Raw genomic sequence first — 18,517 nt, forward strand, 5'->3', positions numbered from 1 at the left:
GAATAAACAACCAAAAAACGTGGATTCCCTCGATACAAAGGGCCAGACAAAGAATGAGCAAATGCGCGTGCGACGGGTGATTCTGAAATGTGTTCGGCGCAAGCCTGTGTCCATTGCACTGGCAGGGTCATGGAAAAAAAAGCAGACATGGCATAATCAACAGAACAGCCACAGGCTTTCACCAAATGCACTTTGGAACTAGCAAAGGGTGCGTCAATGTTTAGCATGGTCATAAAACTGCGCTGATTGGTAGTGAAGACTCCCTTGGACATGTCCAAACGTTGCAGTGCGGCACGGGGCCTCGGGTATAAAATGAATTCTCAAGATGAGCTCGAAATCGCTCAGTTTTCTCTCGGAGAATGATGCCTTAAACCTAAAAGACGGCGTCACAAACTCGGACTATGGTCACTAGCTTTGAATATTGACAGCTGCATAGATGGCGCTTCCACCGCGCAATGCCTCCGCGTATACACGCACTCTCACTCGCGTATACACTAAAAGTAAGCCTATAATACAACGAAAAAGAAAAAAAAATGTCGAAGGTGATGACGCGTGTGACGAATGATCAAAGCGTCTAGTGCCCTCTTCATCCTGCTCTCCTCTGCAGCTTTCAAAGCGTGCGCTGGTATGCTAGAAGAGCAAAGGCGCTTCAAGCGTGTGGGCAATTTCTGTAACTTCGCTCAAGGCAAAGATCCTTGTGCCGTGGGTCGTGCGTCCGCGATGTATGTAGTCTGTCCGCGATGTATGTAGTATGTAGCAATAGTCGGTAGCTACCTCCAGGGCCGTACTATAGAAGCGGCACATGCGCGCCCTTTTTAATTCAGGAGGAAACCCGCGCACTTTAATCGAAATAAAAAGATATTTGTATCTGATGAAATAACTTACAGAGACGAGTATTGCTGAATTAATCTCTAATAAAATTTGATTTGCATTTAATGCTCACTAAAAAAATCACAGCATATCCACGGAGTGCATGATGATGGGTGGGGTGAAGCGTCCATCCGTCCGTTCGTTCTTGCTTCCGTTCGTCCGTGCGTCCGTCTGCGCGAGCATCCGTGCGTCCTTCCATCCGTCTGTGCGTCCATTCGTGCAGCCGTCCCTGCGTTCGTCCCTGCGTCCGTCCATTCATGCGTGCGTCCGTCCATCCATTCGTGCGTCTGTCCGTGCATTGGTCTATCTGTCTGTCCATCCATGCGTCCGTCCATCTAGTGAACACTCTAAGTACCCCTATCTCGCATTTTTTTGTCATATATTCGGCATATAGAAGAACCGTTATCCAGTGGACATTTCATAGACTAAACGAAAAATTGCAATCACGCATTTTTTACGGCCTGCGCTTTGCGTCTACTTCCCACCTTTCACCGCCTCTAGTTGTGGCTGTATACTAGTTCACTACATTCATGGCACTGCAGCCAAACCCTCGCTAAACATTGATAAAACTAAGGACGTTACGCCCAGCGAGTTTTACAAAGCAACCCTTTCTTCTCAGATAGTGCTCTGGGTGCGTCCTTTTGGTACTAGCTTTTCTTTAGGCATGAAATGCAAGGCTAACTTTATTGGAGATTAAGACACCAATACTTGTCTCTGCGTATTATTTCATCTAAAACAACTATTTTTTTACTTATGATTAACGTGCGTGGGCTTCCTCAATTGAAAAGGATGCGCGCGTACCGCTATTCTAGTCCAGCTGTTGAGGTGGCCACCAACTACGGCGACGACTACTAAATACATCACGGACGCATGACTCACGGCATAAGGAGCTTCGCCCCAAAAGAACTACTATCAGAAGGATGCTCTTTGAGCACTATCTTACCAGAAAGGGTTTCCATCTTAGACTCGCTGGGCGTAACCTGTTTGGTTTCGGCAAGGTTTAGCGAGGGTTGGGCCGCAGGGATATGAATATAGTGAACTAGTGTACGGAAAGGACTTAAAGACGCCGAGGACCGTCAAACCAAAACTGAAGAAGACGAGCGGAGGGCAGGTGGCACGAAGGCGACAACAAAAAATGAAGAAGAAGAGAAGAAGAAGGCTCGTGCGATTACGAGGCAACTGTGCGCCAATCAGCTGATGACCAGTGGTGGCCCATAGAGGTGGCGTGCCACGATTGGGCCACGTGCGACCATTACGTGGCAGTAGGCTGTGTGTCTAAGGACGAGCCGGAGCAGCGGCAGACAGAAGACAGCGGGCCGAAGCGTCGGACGCAGGCGATCCAGGTTCCGGCCAGGGAACGTGGCCGTCCACGCTGCTGCCGTCCAACCACCAGCTGGGGCGGCATTGCCGGCACGAGTACTGCATCTCGGGGCGCGGCCTGGCCTGCTGTTCTCTTCCTTGCCGAGGGCATCGCGGATCTCGGAGAGGCGTCTCCATGGTCAGCCATTCGACACAGCGATGAACGTGGCCTGGCTAATGGTCATGGTTGCATCGAGCATCGCGTCTCGACGCACGCTCTTCGCTGGATGGGCTGGCCATTCTCCGCATGGAGCATCGCGTCTCCGATGCGGGTTGACTGCTCAGTAGTCACACCCATGCCACCAAGCGCCGGTGTCACCAGAGTGTCGCACATCGGCAAGGGACGAGTGAGACGTTCTGCCGGGCGAGACGCAGGCGTGTGCACGGAGGACCACGGAGCCGGGCGAGGTCCAGGGTGGCCGAAGATCCAGGTGCCAGGGGAGTTGCTGGCTGAATCGAGGATCGCCAGCGGTGCCGAGCCGTACCGAGAAACGTGCGAAAAAGAGCTCGAGGCTGGAGGCCGCGAAGGCAGAGGAAGCGGTGCGCCGCTCGAGAGGACGAGTTCCTGGCAGCGTTCCTGAGCCGGACGTGGGACCCGTATGTGTCGGCCAGGTCGAGCTCCGGTGTGTCGGTTCGAGGTCGAGTCCGTCGGCCTGTACAAGGTCCAAGGATGGGGCCTGCTGAATGGCTCCTGCCTGGGTGCAGTGGCCGGGAGCAGGTTCGTGGGTGATACCAACCGGGTGTGGTCCTCGTGAGCCGTGGCCTGATCCTGGACCTCGGGAGTTGCGACCCAGGCTGCTGGGTTGGTCGCGACGTCCGATTCAACGGCGCTGCACACGGTAGCGCATCCGTGTGCGGTCAGCCATTCCAGCCGTGCCACCTTTGCCCTCGCGCACGTCGACGACCGCATCATGTCGGGACGACGGGGACCAAAATGCGACGTTCCCATTCTTGGACCAGGAAGTGCACAAAACCGAGAAGAACAAGGTGTGCCTGTACAAGTAGGTGTTTCCGCCGCACCTGCCGCACCCGACGCTGGCCTTCATCGGGCTGCTGCAGCTGCTTGGGGGCGTGTTTCCCGCGCAGGAGGCGCAGAGCCATTGGTTCGCGCAGAACATCAACAAGAAAGTGTCACTTCCTTCTCTAGTGTGCAATATAAAGCTTATTTTGTTCGCATCAATTGTTGATGTTAATCCTTTTTCGTCCGCTATCGACAAACATATTGACGAACGTCCGTAACCATCACAACTAGTATACAGCCACTGGAACGATTCTGTTGTAGTTACCAGGCGCACAAAGGTCACTGCATTTGTTGCACAGCCTTAGTTTGCGAAAAGGGTGCGCTTTTCAGACACACAGAAGTAACAACTGAGACGCTTATTCGCGTTAATCTGTGCCTGTGAGTACTTTTCGTGCGTCATTTGTGCATAAAGGATGCGGGGCACGTTTTGATCCACTGGCCATTCTGCGCGAGAACTTCCAATACGTGGCTATCGCGTTCATTGCTTCGCCTTTGCGGCAAAGCTGTGATGTTTAGGGGCGAAGCTTAATACAGCGGCACCCGTTCATCCCTCGTCGTAGTGCATAATCAGCCTTATGTTTTGACCTGCAAGGTGGTGCCGGTGGTAGATTTCTCATGTGCACTGTTAAACAATAAAACATTCGCAGCGCGCATGTTAACTGAAAGCCGAATTCTCCTGTCTCTCATTCCCCATTAGCAGCCATTGGCATGTACATTGAGCACTATCTGACAAGAAAGGGTTGCTACGTTATACTTGCTGAGCGTAACCTCCTTGGTTTTAGAAAGGTTTAGCGAGCGTTAGGCCGCAGCGCCATGAATACAGTGAACTAGTATATACAATGAACTCAAGGTGGCTAAAGGTGGGAAGTAGACATGAAGCGCAAGACGTAAGAAAGTCTGCGTGTGCCACCTCTTGTTTAGTCCTTGGAATGTTCGTTGGATGGCGGTGCTTAATTAGGCGAAATATATGATGAAAAGATGCGAGATGGTGTTACTTGGAATGCTGACTAGATGGATGAACGGACACACACACAAATGCATGAACGGACGCACGGATGGCTGCACAAACGGATGGACGCAGGGGTGAATGCATGGACGAACGCAGGGACGGATGCACGGATGGACGTGCGAACGCACGAACAGACGCACGCACGGCTGGTTGGCTGGACACACGAACGGTCACACAGACGGACAGATCTCTCCCTCATTCACCCCATAGATATGCTGCCACTTTTTTGTTGCGGTAGTCGATTAAGGAGGCGATGAACTTCCTTAATAAAGTGATTTGATGATTACTTTAAAACGTGGCGCAGGCCCCGTTTAGTGCCGAATTGTTTTTCTACTATTTCGTTTTGCATGACGTCGGCCTTTAGCGAACGCTCATGCGAAATTGAGTCAATGTCACACTTCTCTCGAATCCCCGCCGCAGCACATAAAAGTAATCATGAAACCATAAATGACTTATTGGTGGAACAAGTGCAATTGACAAAGTAGGTGCGGATAGTTCTAAATTTATTTAAGCTCAATATCATTAAAATATCCCAAGGAACTCCTTTAATTAATGTGGAGGTGACAGAAACCTTTGGCATGGTTGTATTGTAGTGGTACTCGCACCTGGGTCATTGTGTGTCCTGTTGCATTCCTTGGGTTAACTTCAGGGCATCTTAGTGAACCTGACTTGACTATACTTTGCTTTGTCCAATATTCGTGGCGCATGTGTTTTTGCCTGCAGACACATTTTAATTTCTGTGAATCAGTCGTGAGTAGTGCAGGTTTCATCAACAGCTTCATAACGATCACCAGCGGTGGTGGTCTGGTGTTTATGGATGTTGACTGCTGATTTGCAGGTCCCATGAATTAAATCCCGCTGTGGCGGCCACATTATCATTGAAAGCTGAAATATTTGAGTTTTGTTCGCTTGACTTTAGGCGTATTTAAATAGCGTGATTTAAAATCACGCTGAAAGAACACCAGGTGATCGAAATCACAGGAGCCCTTCACTTTGTCGTATCTCCTAATTATATTGTTGTGTTTGGACGTTAGACACCCGCCGTTGTTATTATAACAATGATCATTATGTTCATTTTTTCTCTGTATGCACTGTATGGGTCTTCTTTCACTAAAGTTTATTTTTATTCTATTGCAAGGAAGCTGGTTTCATTTTAACCCTCCCTCCCATTGATTTTGTAACCCACTCTAAACTAAGACGAAGCAAAAAGGCTTATATGAGGCATCAACCTATAGCGCCACACAATCGTTATGTGTCTGCGCGCTTTTTTTTGCGTTATTGCGAGGCGGTTGTCATTGGTCAGTCTCGTACGTTGCGTGGCTATCAGCGTGACATCGCAATCTTGATGAAGAATGGACATGAGAGCACAGTTTTTGCAAAAGGAAATGCAAGCCATCTATATGAGTGTTATTTCTGTGTACTCCAATTTACCTTGAAATGTGTCTGATGTCATGGTGACTACGATGAATGAAATTCATACGAGTTGGTAGCCTTATAACACCGACTGTTCTGGCTTTTATCAAAATTTTTGATGTGACCGATTGTGTTCAGTGACTATAAGTAGTATACATGCATATTCATTGCGTTGCGAACAAAACCCCTACCTTTGAATTTGCGCCATTTGGCTGCTAGGAGCTAAAACTGGGCATTGTTCTGACACATGTGATCTGTGCATCTGCTGTAATTACCACCAGCATCGAATTCCGGCCACAATGCTAGGCAAACATCCCTTCGGGTGCGAAACAACTTCCTGGTGGCCAGACCGCACTATAAAGCATTTAAAAACAATCGACAACTATTGGCCGTGTACAGTTTTGCTACAGAATCGGGCCGCACATTTTTGGGACACCGTCTACGCCATCTGAGAATGCATGTGTGACTTGTGACTCAGCGTGTGTGCCTGTACTCTAGCTTGCGTCCCCCCCCCCCCCACCCCCACCCTCGATGTGGAGCCACAGCGCAACAACAACAAAAACAACAGCAAAATGAATTCATTTAAATACGTTTTCATAAACTACAAAATGAGGAACCTTATAGGTTTGGGATCGAAACATGCTCATCTTCTCACAAAAGATGCAAAGCTCTTCTTACGTAAAGGTGTAAAAGGTTTCTTTGGGTAGTGGCGGCTTGCCTCGCTGTCAGAAAAAAAAAAGTCAGTAATGTACCACGTGAAACAGTATACTGACAGGAATCGAAGCAACGTGGGAGGTTATAAAAGAATCTCTTTGCTTGTACGCTCTCCACGGTTTTCGAGTGACTGTTGCTTGGGCCTCTCGCTCCGCTTGTTAAATCCCAAGCTTAAGGTCGCAGCGGAACGCAGGCTGTTGCTAAGTTTGCATGCCAAAGGTTCTAAAGCCCGTTTCATAAGATCCGCTTTGCGCAAATATAACTCAGTCGCGCGGAAGGGAAACTCGAAGCCATTTTTTGTATACGGGCTTCAATGCGCTTTGGCCGAGCATACGCAATGTGGGCGTGTATAGTTGCAACATGAAACGAGACTGTTGTATATGGAACTCCAGCGTTGCGTATACCTCGACAAGGCACTTTTTAATCTGTGTATTTAGTGATCTCACTATAATGGTGTTGCGCTGGCTTGCTTAAATGGATTGACTTATTGCTGAAGACGGTGAATCCCTTGGCTCGAAATTATGGCAAGCCAAGGCATTTATAGTCAGTGTTGCAAAGCTTATCGCTCACGATCCTCTGCGCGAAAAGTGTCACTAAAGCTTGTTAGTTTGAAACAGTGGCAAAAATCTTTACCAACACTCGTGTTCGCGAATGCAATACAACCCTTCAGTTCGTATTCCAGCAAATGCTAGTTTTCCTTCTCTTATGCAACATGTAAAGGCTTACTGCCGGAGATTCAAGGGTGTTGGTGAGGCGCGGAAAACGACAGTTTTGGCACGTGTTGTCAGTCGCAGTTCATGCGCTTTCAGTAGGCGAATGCAGAGAAGGAAACGTGGGTTCCAGTAGACCCAGCAAAGCATCTGTCACCCTCGCGACAGCTTTGAAATATTCTCCGAAGCGTCTAGTCTTACTACTACAGTAATGTCCAGGCAAATGATCGCAAAAAAAAAAAGATGGTGAACGCACGGGGGGCGGCTAAAAACAGGAGCGACTTTTCAAGACGCACGTATCAACTCTTTTTTTAGACGAATCATCGCATAATTTTAATTGTTTGCTTATAATTTTATTCTATTACCGAGGTAGTCAACCTATGGAAGCTAAAGGGAATCACGGGAATGTCTCCATTAGTCCTTGAAAAAACTTGCTTCTGTTTTTTATAAAGGATAATTTACGCAGCGGTGACTATTACGTCGTACTTGCAAGACCACTGTATGTGCCCGATGTCTTATGAGGAAATTAATCAATAAATGTAATAAAACAAAATATGGTGTTCAACGAAAAAAAAAACTAACGAAATATTGTATAGAGTAAATCTCCTTCAGATGCCTACCAGTCATCAATACGCACTGCTCTCGATATTTTTTAAGAAAGAAACAATAATAAATCTTTCTTTTATAATTTTAATTTTTTTTTTCCAAAACTGCTAAATTGCTACGCAAGACCGTGCCAAAACAAACAAACAAAGAAGGTTGAAGAAGGGGGGAGGGGGGTGGCGCCATCTTTACATTCGAGCAATGGTGACAAACATTGTTTGATTGCTTCTGCTACATACCTATAGTACTTAATCAGTAAAAATGATGATATTACTTGCTTTTCTACAGCCGGAGTTTAGCCCGCAAAAACGATATGATCGTTAGAAACGTTGCCTTGAATGGTTCTGGAAAAGTACACCCTCTGCTGTTCTTTAAGGCGCACTGACACCGCACAGTACAGGAGCCTTTTCCGCTTCACTCAATTGAAATGTGACCGTGCTGACTCTGATCCTTGGGTCTGCCGCCGAGCACCACTACGTCTGCCCCACAACGGCGACCAATCAGTGATATTGAAGTTCATCGTTTTCTGAGGTTGTCATACGCATGCCATGCCAGTTTTCAGAAACTTTGGTATATAGTCGATGCCTTCAAAGTACGAAAAATGCACTTTAAAACTCTTACGTCAAGCAAGCACATTTCGTTGCGAAATTCCAAAATCATATTTTTACCTTTATTTCCTCCTCTATTAAAACCAGTTGATGGTGAAATAAACCACATTATGATTTTGGGAACATAATTTGTTACTCTACAAACTAATTCATTATTTCACTAACACGCCGCTTTATATGCCCCGTTCTTTCAAACAAGGAGAGCTTGAAGACACCTCAGAGACCTCGGACCACACTTATAGAACTAAGCTTTTGGTTACAAGAAATAGTTGCTAGCTTTCAAGTACACAAATGACCAGGGATATATAGAGAGCAGTTTATTAGTGCGCTTGTGGGCAACACCTAATCGCATAATCAATAACGGCTGGCTACACTGAATCCTTCGCATTGCTGGAAACGACAACGATCGGCTTAAACAATGCCTTGTCATTCCCCCACCATAAAAAATAAATCAGAGACATAAAATAAAATACACACCAATCGGCTACCTTAGGCATCGATTCACACACGAATGGCTCGAATAGCGGCCATCCCCAGACGAACATTGCCATCGATTCCCTATCTGCTCTCTCGCCGACAATAGGACCAATGCGGGGCCCCAAAGTATGACGGCCTTTCCAGGCCGTGATACTAGTGTTCTGCTTGTCCTGCGAATGTCCTGCTCACCCATGCGACCTCGTTGATACACCTTGTCTCTCCTAACTGTTCTAGTTCCCAATAAATGGCTGATATCTGCTACTGTGGTCTGGTGAAATGGCTCCTGGTTTCTGAAACATTTCGTTTATGTTATTTCTCATCACTGATCGTTTACATATATGTCATAATTATCAGACGACAATGAAATGTCCAAGTAAAAAAAAAGCTTTCAATAACATTGAAACAAAAATAATGGTAGGGTTGATGCACAAGGTATGAAATCGTCGTATTGTTTTTGGTATCAAGTTTGCATGTCTATGTGTAATGAAGTAACAGAACTAATAGTATTTTTGTAGCAGAATTTCAGGGATGACACCATGAAGGAGAGCATAACTAATCAACCTAGCCTTGAACCAGCTCGACAAAATAAATAATTACTAGTCTATTTTTCCTCTTAAGTGAATTTGGAGAGGGCCAACTTCGGTCAGTGAAATCAGGCACAATACGTAAGTAAAGTAAGGCTGTGAAGGCCGTGCCTGACCTGTGTAGGGGCAATTCGAACAGTGTGATCCGAACTTACTGTACACCGTGTTCATTTTCTTTCTCGTCGTAAATGCCAATGCGTTTAGCGCTTTGCGTACTTGATCTCGAGCAAAGTTTTTTTGTAGACAGGTCATATGCGAACAGCAGGAAAAAATGGCAGCATATCCACAAAGTGAATGATGCAGAGTGGGGCGAAGCATCCGTCCATCCATTCGTTCTTGCTTCCGTCCGTCCATGCGAGCGTCTGTGTGGCCGCCCGTGCGTCCATCCACCCGTCCGTGCGTGCGTCTGTTCGTGCGTCCTCACGTCCATCTGTGCGTCCGTCCCTGCGTTCGTCTATGCATCCACTCCTGCGACCGTCCATGCGTCCATCCGTCCGTGAGGCCATTCGCGCGTCCGTCAATGCACCTGTCTGTGTCCGTTAGTCCACCTATTCAACACTCCAAGTACCACCATCTCGCATCTTTTCATCATATATTCCTTATATAGAAGCAGCGCCATCCAGCGGACATTCCAAAGACTGAACGAGAGGAGGCACACGCACACTTTCTTACGGCTTGCACTTCGTGTCTACTTCCCACCTTTAACCACCTCGAGTTCATGGTATATGCTTATACACTGTATTCATGGCGCTGCGGCCAAACGCTCGCTAAACCTTTCTAAAACCAAAGAGGTTACGCCCAGCGAGTATAACGTAGCAACCCTTTCTTGTCAGATAGTACTCAATCTACATGCCAATGGCTGCTAAGGGGGAATGAGAGACAGGAGAATTCAGCTTTTAGTTAACGCGCACGCTGCGAATTTTTTAGTGTTCAACAACGCACAGAAGAAATCTCCAACCGGCACCACCTTGAAGGTCAAAATATAAGACTGGTTACACACTACTACTACGACTACGAGAGACGAACGGGTGCCGCTGTAAGGAGCTTCGCCCCTAAAAAGGATGAGGGAAGACATGACCGAGCTTGCGAGCTTGCGTGCGTTGTTGTTCACGCGGTCACCTTTCTTTCGCATTGCTCATCAAGCTTTCCTTCATGTAAATGGTTTGCTACTAAGCTCTCTCTCTCTCTTTCTCATTTCCCACAACGCGATGCTGTTATGCAGTTCGTTGAATACTCGATGGTCAAACTTTGACTTTTCTGTGTTGTCTCGAGTTACATAGATCAAGTTGGCGACCTTTCTGCAGTGGATCAGCTTTTTTCTTTATTTTTTATTTAATTTTTTATGGTTAGCATATGGTGACTACTAATGTTCAAGTGTTTAGTTGAGGTATGCGCAGCAATGGTGGTATATATATATATATATATATATATATATATATATATATATATATATATATATATATTTATATATATATATATATATATATATATATATATATATATATATATAATAAGGGAAAGAAGTGTATACCTAAGGGCTCGTTTTTCTGTGTTTTAACACAATATTAATGAGATCTAACAGACAGCACTGCCAAGAAATGTACAGGGGAAGTTATTAGAACCAATGGAATGTAAATAAGAATAAAGAAGAAAGAAAAGTGGATGAAAAAATAACCAGCCGTGAGCAGGAATCGAACCTACGTCCTTCGAATAACGCGTTCGATGCTCTAACCACTGAGCTATCACAGCGGCCTTCCCTCCATCCACTTTTTTGGGTTTATTTCTGAATTTAGAAGTAGGAGTGACAGTCAGCGCCATCTATAAGCCAAACGACGAGTGTGAAAACACTCTTATGCGCATGTTTTGCGTCACGTAGCACGTGAACCTATTATGAGCGGACAGCTGATTAATTGTCCCTCTTATACAACCTAAACACACCAAGTCTGCCAGTACGAGACCGTCGTTCAATGAAATAAGGGAAAGAAGTGTATACCTAAGGGCTCGTTTTTTCGTGTTTTAACACAATATTATTGAGATCTAACAGACAGTAATGCCAAGGAATGTACAGGGGAAGTTATTAGAACCAATGGAATGTAAATAAGAAGAGAGAAAAGTGGATGAAAGAATAACCAGCCGTGAGCAGGAATCGAACCTACGACCTTCGAATAACGCTTTCGATGCTCTAACCACTGAGCTATCACAGCGGCCTTCCGTCCATCCACTTTTTTGGGTTTATATGTGAATTTAGAAGTAGGAGTGACTGCGCCATCTATAAGCCATATATATATATATATATATATATATATATATATATACATGAGTCATAGTCATGTCATCTAACTTCAGAACAGTCGGACGGCTTCTAAAAAGTAGTAGCGAAAAAAATTGAAAAGAGTTGAATTTATTGGCATCGTTATAAATGACGTGGTGGCTACTAATGAAGAACAGCTAAATTTACAGCTTGCGAATCATCTGGCCAACCTGCACACACGTCATTATGACGGTGGCTACTAAACAAAGACACAAAAAATTGCTTAGACAACGAACTGTACATTACTCGTGTGCGGTTATGAAGTAGGCTTGCACCAACGTCTCCTTTGTTTTATTCAATGCTAGCGTAAATGCGTGCTCTTCAACGAAAGCCGTTGGTCCGCCTTATTAGTTTAGAGAGTGGCCGTGATGCGACGCCACATGAGGGGCAGGGCTGCTTGCATCATACGTGCTTCCGAGCACTTTACCCCGGAGTTGCGATAGACGTGTTTCCCACGACAATATCGTACGTCTGTCAATTTTTTTTACTTGGTGCTCTTGTGTGTGTGTGTGTGTGTGTGCGTGTGTGTGTGTGTGTGTGTTGTGTGTGTGTGTGTGTGTGTGTGTTTTCCGCCCCCTATATGTGAAAATAGCTAGAATAAAAAGGGGGGTAGCCCGTACCACCAGGAGGCATAACGGGCTTAAGCCAATCTAACATAAATGAAGAGAGGAAACTTCCCAAATTTTTATTTTTTTTTGAAAAAGCCAATTATTTAAAAAAAATAACATGGGTAAAACCTAGTGAGTGCGGCATGAAACTGTAATAAATAAACTACTTAGCTTCTCAGGAATGTGCAGGTCGATATGCAGCAGCAGTGTATTTCCCCCACTTGAGTTTTGGAGTTCGTGTGTGTGTGTGTATGTGTGTATGTGTGTGCGTGTGTTTGTGTGTTGTGTGTGTGTGTGTGTGTGTGCGTGTGTGTGTGTGTGTGTGTGTGTGTGTGTGTGTGTGTGTGTGTGTGTGTGTGTGTGTGTGTGTGTGCACAACGGCGCCCCCACATCACAGCGCGCATGGCATCTAGAAGCGTTCCAGTGACGCTTCCCCATTGGTTGCCCGCATAGCTCCACGAATGGCGACGCACTATCTTAAAACGCCGTAGCTTTTACGGAGACAAAAGTTCTCCTCCTTTCCCCCTCCTTCTTTCATTTCCCCTCCCCCATCCCCCGCGTGGAGTCGTGTAGGTGACTACGTTGTGAGAGACAGTAACAGCTCCGCGCTTATTTCTTCATTTTTAAAGACGATAGTCTTTCTTGGGGACCTTCGACTGAAAACTTTTGGACTGTCTGTCTGTCTGTCTGTATGTATGTATGTATGTATGTATGTATGTATGTATGTATGTATGTATGTATGTATGTATGTATGTATGTATGTATGTATGTATGTATGTATGTATGTATGTATGTATGTATGTATGTATGTATGTATGTATGTATGTATGTATGTGTACATTTGTCTGTTTGTCCGCCCTAACGATACCTCAAACGGCACCAAACGGCCAACCCCATCCGCAGCGCCCACCAATATTGCTGAAGGTTTAGCGTTCATAGTTGCGCAGTTGTCATTTAAAAGGCAATTATTGCGCATATCTGAGGCGCTACAAAAACACTCCGATGTTTTCTATGTCTGCATTTATACTAGAAGAGGCACACACAAGTAACTCTAAGGAATGTAGCGTTTAATCGCGCTGCACTGACAGTGCAACGCGATGCTCCAAAAGGTGTTTCCAACGCTTAGCTACGGCGTCACGGTGTTGGCACCTGCCGGTCGCTTTGCGTTCTACACTTTATCACCTCTGAGAATGGCGCGCATTTTTCTCCGCGGGCTGCCCACTGATCTCCACTAGGGTGCTGGATGGCGCTTCGAGCTCTCCGGCGTGCGGCCGCCGGAAGTTCGAGCGCTCGTCCCGGAAGTCGGACAAATGGCCGCCGTTCCAGCATAGCGCGTGCTACGTATGGGCTGGTTTCGCGCGCATTCCACTAAAAATGCCTGCTTGTTGCGCCGTCAACTGCACCAGCAGACCAGAGAAGTCGTCTGGGAAGACGTTCCACTTGTAAGTATTACAGTATTCTGTGCGACGTGCGTGATACGCAGCGAAACGCAAACGTCATATCAGTGTCGTTGTTAAGTTGTGGCTCTTGTTACGCAGGTTCCCACGCTCTAAGCCGGATTTATACCGGCGTTGGGTGGTAAACTTAAGAAGGGACAGATGGACTCCATCCCCAGGTAGCAGACTCTGCAGTGACCACTTTACTGACAACTGTTTTGACAGAACGGGCGCACGAACTCGGCTACAGCCTGACGCCGTGCCCACCTTGTTTTCTTTCCCGAAGCACCTGGAAAAGGTATAGTACGACATCTCGGCATTTTGGTATAGCGGCCCGGAAAAAAAAAGCATACTGTTCGGCCATCGCAGTTCGCTCGTTTAGCGTTCGCATAACTACCCCTACGGTTGATGCTACGTTTATTAGACACTGAAATCGCCTGAATGGGCGCTACCTTCTTTCGTAGTTCATCTGCTGAGTCCCTTTAAAAATGACGCCCTACAAATTAGCTCGGAGCACAATAAAATCTACATGTAGCTGTGAGAAGCTGTGGTTGAGGAATTGTTTGGCAGACCTACTCTGAAAACCATGTACTGTAAGCAATGAAACGGAATTGGAAAAACATGTCCATTACGTTACAAAGCGCGAAGTCTTGAATTTTAAGTGCCCAATTTTTTCTTTCAATTTCTGAAATGCTCCTATCTGCGTTATATATCTCAGTGGTGCTATGATAGCTGTCTAAGATGCTAGTGGTATAATTCAGAAACTGCTAGACTGCTATAATATGCTTGACGCCAGCATATTTTTTACTTACAGCATTTTGTACTCGCAGTAATAAATAAGCATAACTGTGAATGAAACACGGCTGTTTCAGAGGACTGCTGAGAGAAAGCCGCCTAAGCAGAGAACTGCCATTGTGGATGTGACCCCAGTGGAACAGCCAAACGACAACACCCCAACCACGGTGCAAGAGAACTCAGCCCATGCAAGTTGCATTTTTTTGTACTACGCTGCCCGAGTGCAGCTACTTGGTCCGTCCTCGGTTGAATGTAACTAGTCCGATGTTAGTCAGGCCACTTTCTTGCAATCTCGTGGTAACCAACACGATAACTTTGTATACATTATGCACACCAGGATAGCATCCAATTTGAATCAAGTTAGTAGTCCTGGTATGTTCTGTAGTCATAGCAGAACATTGGTTTTATTCATGGCTGCAGCCCCAGTTTTTCTAATCCAGGGAAAATATTGAAGTTCCTGTCTGATGTGGCATTTCTCGAGTGCACCGGTAAATGAAGGGGACAAAGTTAATTTCTAAACTCCCCTGTGCACCTGGTTGCTTATTTTCTGCGTTAAACCACGTAAGCTACGAACAGATGCCTGCTTTACAAAGACTGTCATATGATGAGTGGTTTTTGTGAAAGGTGTCTTTTTCAACAGCTTTAACTTTCACTGTTTTGTTTTCAGGTCGCCGAGCACAGCTATGCAGTCCTTGACACGCCAAAAACACTGAAGAAGAAACTGGATGCTTGCACAGATTCAGCGGCTACAGTGAAAAGAAAGCTGAAGCTCAGCCTTGAACGAGAACGTCGGTTAAGAAGGAAGGTCAGCTCATTTAATGAAAAAATTGATGACCTCAAGCACAAGCAGCTCATTTCAGAAGATGCCTCGGCAATGCTTGAAAGGTGCTTCAGGGGGATCCCCTTGGAAGTTACGAAACGGTTGCTCAAGCAAACATCCAGTGAAGGCGACAAGTCGTCTGTTAAGTTAAGCCGAGACAAATATTCTCCTGCAGTGCGTGCATTTGCACTAACGCTACAGTTTTACTCGACAAAGGCATATAACTATGTCAGAGAAACATTTCAATGTTCCTTGCCACATCCATCGACTATAACTAAATGGTATAGCTCCAATAACGGAGAACCTGGATTCACAAGCGAAGCAATCAACGCTGCCGAGCAAAAGCCAGTGAGGCTAAGAAGAACAACAAACAGCTTCTCTGCAACCTTGTTGTTGATGAAATGAATGGGACGGCAAAAAATTTCGAGGCTACGTGGATATTGGCAATGAATTGGACGATGACAGTAACGCAGTTGCGTCTGAAGCCCTTGTTTTCATGCTCGTATCTCTGGACTCCCACTGGAAGGTACCATGTGGCTATTTTTTGATCAATGGTCTTTCAGGAAAAGAGCGTGCGAACATTGTGAAGCTCTGTCTGACAAAGTTGCATGAGACAGGAGTGCACGTGACATCATTGACATGTGATGGTCTCCGTTGTAACTTTACAATGTTCAAAGACCTGGGGGCTTCCGTTGAAGATGCATCAGCGATGTCAACATCATTCCCTCACCCTGTAACACAAGAAAAGGTGTACTGCCTTTCAGACGCATGTCACATGGTCAAGTTAGTTAGAAATGCTCTTTCTGCTCTTGGGTGCCTCAGGGACGCATCAGGCGCATCGGTGAGCTGGGACTACATTGTCCAGCTACAAGAACTTCAAGAAAAAGAAGGCCTGCATGCAGCAACAAAACTACGTGCTGCACACATTCAGTGGCAGAAACAGAAGATGAAAGCCAACCTTGCTGTCCAGACTTTAAGCACTAGTGTGGCTGACGCCATAGATTTTTGTCGTGAAGACTTGCAACTCCCACAGTTCAAAAATTCAGAAGGAACTGTGAAATTTATTCGAATGTTCGATAAACTGTTTGATTTCCTCAATTCACGCAGCCCAGTGGCCAATCGTTTCAAAGCGCCGCTCCAACCTAGCAACAAGGGAACCTGGATGAACTTCTTCGAAGAAGTCAAGGAGTACATTCGGGGGCTGACTGACGGATCAGGTGTTCCCATTTTCAGGACGCCCAGAAGAACTCCATTTCTAGGATTTCTGGTGACCATTGAAAGTGACCACTCCGTTACTTTCTTACTTACAAGTTTTCACAAGACCACATTGAACTGTTTTTTGCCGCTGTGCGTTCTAAAGGGGGCTGGAATAACAATCCCACAGTCTCACAATTTGTGGCGGCATACAAGCGACTTGTCACACACAACCAGGTGAAGGGTGGGCGAGGGAACTGTGAGTCTCTTGACAATACGCGCATACTGTACGTGAGCAGTCAGTTTTGCTCCAACGATGAGCTCGACATGGCCACAGCAAAGCGAAGCGGCACACAAGACCTCATGCAAGGCATAGACCTACCCGACGAGAGCGAGCTGGATGTTATAGTTGAGGATCTCCCTGCACTGTCTCCGTACCTTGGAAACGTCGTTGGTTACATCGCAGGGTTTGTTTGCCGAATGGTCAAACGTAAAATACCTTGCGTAGTATGCTACTCGGCCACCATTGCCGAGACATGTGGTTCGGCACCCCTGAACAGAAAAAACCGTGGAGGTCTTTCCAAGCCGTCGTCATCGACAACGTACATCTGTCAGCTGACTGAAAAAGCTGTTCGACTGCAGGAGAAGGTTCACGACGGAGGCCTTCCAAAAAAGAATGCAGCTGACACTGTGACAGCCAAGGTTATGGCAGAACTTTCGGGAGTGCTGAGCACGAACAAGCTCTATCCGGAACTGCATGGCCATATGTTCAAATCAGCAGTTGACTCCAACCACTTTGTGCGTCTTGTTAAATGTGTCATCGGCTGCTACGTGAAGATCAGGATGCACCATGCCACGAAGCAAGCTACTGGAAAGATAACAGGACCAAACATCCACAAGCGACTTGCAAAGTTGATTATTTTCAGTCACCAGTGAAGTGACGTGACGTGGCATTTCTTAAGTGCTTCAAGCGACTTGCAGAGTTGATTATTTTCAGTCACCAGTGAAGTGACGTGTCAGTTCTTAAGTGCTTCAAGCGACTTGCAGAGTTGATTATTTTCAGTCACCAGTGAAGTGACGTGACGTGGCAGTTCTTAAGTGCTTCAAGCGACTTGCAGAGTTGATTATTTTCCGTCACCAGTGAAGTGACGTGACGTGGCAGTTCTTAAGTGCTTCGAGTACAATAAACACGTGAAATCCATCTTTGTACATGTATGCCTGTTTTGTTTTCAATGGCGAGGCAGGAAGCATACTTAAATATTAACCTGCATGCACTATTGCCAACCATCTCCAGGCACTGCATTGTCAGTAACAAGGACACGTGCACAAACGTTCTGAGTAAATGAGTTTCTCGTACAATTGCAGGCCTCTCAATTCGAATGAAGCAGTTCCACGCGTCCTCCTTTATCATTCTTTAAGGGTTACACTAAAATGTCCAATTGAAGCCGTAACCACTAGGTAAATCTAAATCTGGATAGACCAGTTTGCATTAGGCACTGCGTGTGCGCAATGGGTGGGTGTCCCTGAAAACTAGCAATAAATGTGTTCATAAGCTAGAAATTTCCCTTCAAGAGAAAGGGCGATACCTTTCTTCAGGCAATGATGAGAAAGCGCGTTTTAAAAGAATTTACTTTGACCTGCTGGTTACACACATATGCTTGAATTCATATTGTAAAGGGTTCCGATGTACTAACCTTCAAAGGTAAAACAGGAGCAAGCTGCGCACAGCCATTTCAGGATTTTTTTTTGCCGGCACGTAGCAAACATCAAATCGGTTATTCTGTTTCAGGCAGCTTCCTCCGCGTTGTTATCGAACTCGCTTAGCTAGTTCATTTTCCGATAATCCAAGGCCTTTCACGGCTGTTGATTTATTGTTTTCGACTAATACAAGCCCCTTCATGACTGTTAATTTATTGTAAGACGTGCATCCTAACACGAATCATAAAGTCCACTCGCCAGCATAAATCCCGTTCGAGGTGCGTCGT

Source organism: Rhipicephalus microplus, unplaced genomic scaffold (genome assembly GCF_043290135.1).
Source record: "Rhipicephalus microplus isolate Deutch F79 unplaced genomic scaffold, USDA_Rmic scaffold_18, whole genome shotgun sequence".
Classification (NCBI taxonomy): domain Eukaryota; kingdom Metazoa; phylum Arthropoda; class Arachnida; order Ixodida; family Ixodidae; genus Rhipicephalus; species Rhipicephalus microplus.